Genomic DNA, 8,452 nt, shown 5'->3' with positions numbered 1-8,452 from the left:
AGTAATTTTTCCAATAATTGTGTGAGAGGCAGATTATTTAACTTATAATTCACTGAATCACAATTCCAGTGGGTCAGAAGTTTACATACACTAAGTTGACTGTGCCTTTAAACAACTTGGAAATTCCAGAAAATGATGTAATGGCTTTAGAAGCTTCTGATAGGATAATTAACATCATTTGAGTCAATTGGAGGTGTACATGTGGAAGTATTTCAAGGCCTACCTTCAAACTTGGTGCCTCTTGGTTGACATCTTGGGAAAATCTAAAGAAATCAGCCAAGACCTCAGAAGAAAATTGTAGACCTCCACAAGTCTGGTTCATCATTGGGAGCAATTTCCAAACGCCTGAAGGTACCACATTCATCTGTACAAACAATAGTACGCACGTATATACACCATGGGACCATACAGCCTTCATACTGCTCTGGAAGGCATGAACGTTCTTTGGTGTGAAAAGTGCAAATCAATCCCAGAACAACAGCAAAGGATTGTACTTTAGGAGAAATGTCGTCTGGTCTGATTGAAACGAAAACAACTGTTGGCCATACTGACCGTCGTTATGTTTGGAGGAAAAGGGGAAGACTTGCAAGCCGAAGAACACCATCCCAAGCATGGGGGTGGCAGCATCATGTTGTGGGGGTGCTTTGCAGGGACTGGTGCACTTCACAAAATATATGGCATCATGAGGAAAGGAAAATTATGTGGATATATTGAAGCAACATCAAGACATCAGTCAGGAAGTTAAAGCTTGGTCGCAAATGGATTTTCCAAATGGACAATGACCCAAGCATACTTCCAAAGTTGTGGCAAAATGGCTTAAGCACAACAAAGTCAAGGTATTGGAGTGGCCATCACAAAGCCCTGACCTCAATCCCATAGAAAATTTGTGGGCAGAACTGAAAAGCGTGTGCGAGCAAGGAGGCCTACAAACCTGACTCAGTTACACCAGCTCTGTCAGAAGGAATGTGCCAAAATTCAGCCAACTTATTGTGGGAAGCTTGTGTAAGGCTACCCGAAATGTTTGACCCAAGTTAAACAATTTAAAGGCAATGCAACCAAATACTAATTGAGTGTATGTCAAATTCTGACCCACTTGGAATGTGATGAAAGAAATAAAAGCTGAAATCATTCTATTATTCTGACATTTCACATTCTTAAAATAAAGTGGTAATCCTAACTGACCTACAACAGGGAATTTTTACCTGGATTAAATGTTAGGAATTGTGAGACTGAGTTTAAATGTATTTGGCTAAGGCGTATGTAAACTTCTGACTAACTGTGCATTTTTAAAACGACTCAGGACTTCTTTTTTTATATAAGTAGGCAAGTCAGTTAAGAACAAATTCTTATTTTCAATGACGGCCAAGGAACGGTGGGTTAACTGCCTGTTCAGGGGCAGAATGACAGTTTTGTACCTTGTCAGCTCGGGGGTTTGAACTTGCAACCTTCCGGTTACTAGTCCAACGCTCTAACCACTAGGCTACCCTGCCACCCCTTGTTTTTCAGCTCACATTATTCTACCAAATTCTTGCCACCAACAATGTTGAATATTTGGGGCATTCAATTATCGTAGCTCTTCAGATTTAGTTGTGTGGATGCAAAAATCAATAGACCATTTGTTCTGGTATTGCCCTCAGGTAGCCTGTTGCTGGTCTCAGGAATGTACAAAAAAGCATAACATGAATCTAAAATTGACCCTACAAATAGCATTTTTGAGAGATCTGGAGAGACCTGGTCAGTCAATTACTAACATACTAATACTCTTACGAATCAACTCGCAATCGGTGGATTCTATTTGATTACATCTATTCAAATTGTATGTTAAACATCACAGCATAGTTGAAAGATACATGGTGTGTAGAAATCCAAAGATTGTGGCCAGCAGAGATGGGTGGGATGGGCTGAGGGAAACTGAGTTGGGATGTGGAGTGTCTGGGTGGGGGATAGAATGACGGTCAAAGACAAAAGTAGAAAATTCAGTCAAAATAAACAAAACATTTTTGAATGACACTGAGGGGCAACGCTGTTACGTCCAATGCATGTTTTGAGTGAGGATGGTTGAGGGGCAGCTCTCTGGGAACTGTGGGGGGGGGGAATCTTTGTTGGCAGTTAGGAGCTTGGGCCGGTGGCCGAAAGGTCGTTGGTTCTGGGCCCCGATTTGACTTTGTCAAAGTGCCCTTGGGCGTGGCGCTTGACCTTTGTTGCTCTGCATAGGCTTGTCTGCTAAATGACTGACTGTAAATGTTTTGTCCACTTTGTCGCCATAGTTGAGTTGAGTGAATGGAAATCACAGATACGCATCACTTATCACTTGAAAGATAACTATTTAAAGTGAAGTGGAGACTCCTAACAGAACACACCAGATTAACATTATGATTCATATCCTTTTAGAAATGTCTGTAGATTATTAAACAAAGCAACTAAAAGATAAGAATGAGACCATACCTGCTACAGACCAGAGAAAGACCATACCTGCTACAGACCAGAGAAAGACCACCAACACACTTCCTGCTGTTCTCAAGGCCATTGTTGCATCTCCCACCCTGCAGTCTTAGAAACAAACACTATAGCTGGTGAATAACTCCACCTGAGACATTGAAGTATAAACTGTAAATTGGGTACAGGGCCTCATTACTGAAAATGAACCAGGCTCATTTTGTGTTGTATTGTGCTATATGGTTGTCTATGTGAATACTGTCTGTCTGTAAGTGTATTGCACTATGTATGTATGCAATGTGTTGCATGTCTGTCTATTTAATCTGACATAAAGTATGATACAAAATAAATTCGTAATGTATACAATAGTCGTCATCATTATCAACAATCAATTATTGAACATTTGTAGAACTGCAAAAAACATATTTCTATATTGATTGTTCTGAAGCTGTTTTATTCTCAGAACCCCAAATATAGGAGGATAAATGTTCAATCCTCTACGGTCCATCAAGCTGTACAGCAGCCTAAAGACTGACCACCAGGTTCAATGATAACTCCTATCCTCAAGCTGTGAGGCTAAACAGCAAGTGACTCTCTCACACACACACACACACACACACACACACACACACACACACACACACACACACAAATACAGAAACCATCTGTATTGAAGGCCCATAAGGCCCATGGAGTCTGTATAAAAGTCTAGAGAGCTGGTTGTTATGGATGTAGAAAGTTGAAACACACATCCTACACAGTAAAGATGTCAACCCTCCTCCCCATCAGTCTGGTCCTGAAGGGCCCTCAGATAAACCCACTGTCATTCACACGCACACTGAGCAGAGATTCAAATGGTTGTTTGCATTTCTATTTTACCCTGGTTAATCATCTCACCACTATGTAGATCAACACTCCTACACTGAGGCACTTTATGAATACTGACCCTGATGTAACAACCAAAACATAAGTAAAATGATACATTAGCCTCAATAATGACTTACAGCTACAAACTATTAACCAAAAACTAACAAAGTTATTGTCAAGAGTACTTAGAGTGAAGTGAAGGAGTGTCACGCCCTGGTCCTAGTATTTTGTGTTTTTTCTTCATGTATTGGGTCAGGCCAGGGTGTGGCATGGAGTTTTTGTATTGTGGTGTGTTTTGTCTTGGGGTTTTGGTGTGTAGATATTTGGGATTGTAGCTAGTGGGGTTTTCTAGCAAAGTCTATGGCTGTCTGGAGTGATTCTCAATCAGAGGCAGGTGCTTATCGTTGTCTCTGATTGGGAACCATATTTAGGCAGCCATATTCTTTGAGTTTGTCGTGGGTGATTGTCCTTAGTGTCTTACTTGTACTCTCTGTTAGTTTGTACTAGATAGGCTGTTTTCGGTTTTCATTACGTTTGCTGTTTTCATTACGTTTGCTGTTTTCGGTTTTCATTACGTTTATTGTTTTGTAGTGTTTAGTCGTTTACGTTTTGTTTAAATAAATATGGATCGCAATCGACACGCTGCAGTTTGGTCCGACTCTCCTTCAACAAACTAAGAACGCCGTAACAAGGAGAGGTCTTGTACAGTGAGTCAACTGGTTGATACATATTTAAAGTGGTCGGGACACAAGTAGCTGATGCAGAACTGTCCTTTCCTCTTAAGTTCTTCTTTAAGTCATTAATATACAAGAGGACCAGAACAGCACTCATCTCTCAGCATGTCCAGCCCACTCACCTCAGCCAATCATGGCTAGCGGGAAGGTTCTGTGGCTAAACCAACTAGGCTCATTTTATTCGTATGTACAGTTGGCATACAAGCTTGTTATTAAGGCACATGAAAGTTCACATGTTTCTAGAAGGCATTTCTGCCAAAAAACGCATTTTGAATAAAAAAAACTTTCCTTCAAATGGCTCTCCTGTGAAGTAGTGACCCAGGTCTAGTTTCCTGAAACGAGTCACAGTCTAATGTAGCATGTTGTTCATATACTATTATGTGAATATAAAGTGCTAATTAAGTACATACAGTATAATGTCCATATAAAGAACACTATGGTTCAGGCTGTAGAGGTCTACAGATGACAGGAAGGTGATGCTGGCAGTACATAGAAACAAGAAGTAGCCTACTGTAAGTGTGAATTCTGTGGTTGACACATTTTAAAAGTAGCCCAGTCAAGGCGTTAAGACATTAACATGCACAAATAACATGTCAGAAAATAGTTGCCTTTGAGAAGTGGGCCATACATTTTTAGAGTCAAAATGTTACTAAATCCCATCACTCCTCATCAGCTGCTACTGAAGGTTCCAGTGTTGTTGCAGGCGCCGTGCTCTACCAACTCAGTTACAGAGGACGATATTCTGCATTGTCTAATGTGTCTCATGTTAATACTACTCCTACACAACCCACCATCACTGTGTCTCATGTTAATACTACTCCTAAACACAACCCACATATACACAAAAACATGCACATGAATAAACTGAACTAAACTTAACACATCAACATAGTCCAGGGCCGGTATTCAGAAAGTGTATCAGAGTAGGAGTGCTGTTCTAGGATCAGTTTTGCCTTTTAGATCATAATTGTTTGGATGAGGTGAACCTGATCCTAGATCAGCACTCCTATTCTGATACATCAGGGCCAGTATTCATAAAGTGTAACAACCAAAACACAGCTCAAAACATCACAAATTAAACGATACGGGAAGTCTTACCCTCAATATATGATATATTACAAGAAAAACATGACAAACTATATTTCAAAATATTGTCAAGAGTACTTAGAGTGAAGTGAAGGGGAGAGGTCTTGTACAGTGAGTCAACTTACTGTCGCTGTGTGGAAACAAGTAGTCTACTGTAAGTATTAGTAGAAGCAGGCGTAACCTAAGTGTGAGTTCTGTGGTTGATACATTTTAAAATTAGACTAGTCAGGTTAACATGTGTGAACAGCATGTCACTAAAGCGATGTTACTGTTTCTAAATAGAAAATGGACAAAAGTCAATTTGCATTTCTTTCTTTGAGAAGTGGATCTACATTTATTATAAGACCCATCATTCCCATCACTCATCAGCTGCATCAATGTGCAACTGAAAGTAGACTGTAGTATGTTTGGCTCCAGTGGTCTAGAGCGCTCCCTACTGGCATCTCAACATTACTGCAGACTACAGTCTCCATGCCTCTACTCGTCTAGGAAATTCCAGACCTAGTGAAACAGCAAGGACATTGTTAACATTGTGGGAGGCAACCTGTCAGCCTAGGGTGACTAATATGTCCCAATCATATCCTTATTCACTTGGTTCAATAACAAAATGGCAATAAGGTGCCTGAGAGTTCCCCATTCTCCACCCTTTCCCAAGTGTGCAAGGGCACACTTCCCATCATGGAATTGGTGTGAACATTGACTGGCTTGAGTTTCCATCTTTGTTAGCTAAATCCATGCGAAAAAAGAATGCAAGTGCACGCTTCAGGAAGGGTGGAGAATTGGGATGCTGTCAGACAGGGCTGTGGCCAGGGGGCAGAGAATAAGAGATGAAGCTGAAATCTTTGCCAAGGAACAAGGAACTGGATGAGGGATTCACATGTTCCAATAAGTATTTAATCAATGCTGTTTTTCCTTGATTGGTCCTGAATTCAAATTAATTCAAACAATCCAATCAGAGAGCGAAATAATACAAATCTATGCTGCTCAGCCCGCCTATTTTTTTTATATTGGGACAATTTGAGAAGAGTGAGCGGAGTCAGAGGATGCTGAGTAACGTGACCCACCTTATCGAACTCCAGGGGGCTGAGTTCTCCCTGCTGCTGAGGGATGCTCCAAGACCCCCAAGGAGGCTGGAGGGGGGAGCAGAAGGTGCTTCTTCCACTCCTTCAACTTCCTCAAACACAAAGGAGAGAGGTCATCAACCAGAGGTGTATTCACACACAATCAAACCTCTTCTCAAGCACTGACACTTTCACCTCAAAGTATCAGATACCATCCTGCCCTTTTCAATTATTTTTAAACAAACTTCACCCCACAAAATCTAACACTGGCTAAAAAAATTAAATAAAAATAGCATCGAATTCCACAGTTGATATCACTTGCACACCATACCTATGACCAATGATACACATATTGAACTGTTTGTCTGCCTGCTTGCCAGTCTGGGATTTTTGTGTCAAATTGTGTGTGGATTGTATGTGTGTGCCTTTCAGGGGTGAATGGAAAAGGGTATCATGTTCCTATTATTTTCTACACTGTGTATATTATTATATCACTTAGTTCAAATATATGGGTCTATATAAAGCGTTTTGTCAAACTTGTTGTGTTCCGGTCTTCTTGGTTTGTTGTGTTCAGGTCTTCTTGGTTCTGGATTTGTTGACTGTGCTTTTGAGAACAGGGGGTTCAACCACGGGCCTGGAGAAAGAAACATCCATTAAACTGAATGAGAGTCCCAAATGGCACCCTACTCCCTTATAGTGGACTACTTCAGACCAGTAGTGAACTAAATAGAGAATAGGGTGCCATTTGGAATGCAGACAGAACAGTTCCTTAAAAACAACATCACTTCTTCATTATAGGCATGTCATAGTAATTGATCTTGAGATGTCCATTGTACAGTTTCTAGTCTCAAGAAATGCCATTTGGCCTGAAGAATACTCCTGTAACTTTAGACATTAAAACTGCAACTTTCCAAATGTCCACTGTTACACCATAGTATGAATTCAATGAAATGTAATTTGACTTGAATAATGCTCCTTCAACCCTTCAGATAGAGAAGAGGGAATCATCCTCCTCATCCCTCAGTAGCAGGGAGAATTCAGCCCCCGGGAGGTCGATAAGGTAGTTCACGTTACTTTTGCATATTGATGACATCAACCTCTACTCCTCCAATAAGCAGCAACATATGAATGACCTTGATGTTGTCTGTGTGTGTTTCACAATGTTCTAGCGTTGACTCTGTTATAATGGCAGAATATGCTCACCGGGTGGCAGCACTGGGGTGGCTGAATTTCACAGCAGCGTACTGGACATCCACATCCAAATGCCTCAACCCCAGGAACAGGACGATGAAGTTCAGAGGCACTTCCTGGTTTTTGGAGTGATAGAATTTAACGCTGGCGTAGTCTCCCTGATGGAGAGAGAGAACAGACAACATAAATAGAACTGGGGACAGACAGCATGAAGAGTGGATGTTTCCCACAAAGCAATAAAAATCTTACATCTGTTTGAACAGACTCACCTGTCCGTTGTTGTAACGGCTGTCGTGGGAAGAAGGTGAGGACCAATGCATAGCGTGGTACATGTTCATTTTATTTAATGAAAACTGAACACTGAATAACAAAACAACAACCGAAACAGTTCTGTCTAGTGCAGCCACACAAAAGACAGAAAACAACCACCCACAAAACACAACAGAAAACAGGCTACCTAAATATGGTTCTCAATCAGGGACAACGATTGTTCTCTGATTGAGAACCATGCCAGGCCAAACACAGAAATAGCAAATCATAGAAAAACTAACATAGACAACCCACCCAACTCATGCCCTGACTATACTAAAACAAAAGACGAAACAAATGAACTAAGGTCAGAACGTGACAGTTGTCTACTGTGTCTCTTATGTCAGAGATGGATTTGGAGAACTTCTAACTATTTTGTAAACAAATGAATTAATATACGAATAAATCATTGTTAATACAGTGGAATAATTTTTTGAAAGATGCTTTTTCACTTCACAACATAACCACATGAAGCCAGAGAGACAGAATATGTGAACCAGAACAACCACTGTGACTCCAACAGCTGATAACTAATGTTTGTGTCACGCCCTGATCTGTTTCACCTGTTCTTGTGATTGTCTCCACCCCCTCTAGGTGTCGCTTATTCTCCCCAGTGTATTGATCCCTGTGTTTCTTGTCTCTCTGTGCCAGTTTGTCTTGTATGTTTAAGTCAAGTCAACCAGTATGTTTTTCCCGTACTCCTTTTGCTATTCTCCTTTTTCTAGTCCTCCCGGTTTTGACCCTTGCCTGCTCTCTGGACTCTGTACC

At 40.8% G+C, this 8,452-nt stretch overlaps 2 long non-coding RNA genes across 2 annotated transcripts; both read right to left on the bottom strand.

Moving 5' to 3' along the window:
- Nucleotides 1-1,724: 1,724 nt before the first annotated feature.
- LOC116364992 (uncharacterized) lies at nt 1,725-2,980 on the bottom strand. Its single transcript, XR_004208054.1, has 2 exons — nt 2,473-2,980; nt 1,725-1,932 (listed from the first exon to the last, which is right to left on the bottom strand). It is a non-coding gene; the product is annotated as an uncharacterized LOC116364992 (long non-coding RNA).
- A 1,366-nt stretch (nt 2,981-4,346) lies between these two features.
- LOC116364993 (uncharacterized) lies at nt 4,347-7,770 on the bottom strand. The gene is made up of 5 exons (XR_004208055.1): nt 7,645-7,770; nt 7,388-7,533; nt 6,722-6,818; nt 6,188-6,293; nt 4,347-5,624 (listed from the first exon to the last, which is right to left on the bottom strand). It is a non-coding gene; the product is annotated as an uncharacterized LOC116364993 (long non-coding RNA).
- Nucleotides 7,771-8,452: the final 682 nt, after the last annotated feature.

The sequence above is a fragment of the Oncorhynchus kisutch genome, unplaced genomic scaffold, assembly GCF_002021735.2.
Source record: "Oncorhynchus kisutch isolate 150728-3 unplaced genomic scaffold, Okis_V2 scaffold1145, whole genome shotgun sequence".
Taxonomy (NCBI): Eukaryota; Metazoa; Chordata; class Actinopteri; order Salmoniformes; family Salmonidae; genus Oncorhynchus; species Oncorhynchus kisutch.
This window is presented reverse-complemented; position numbering and strand designations above follow the sequence as displayed.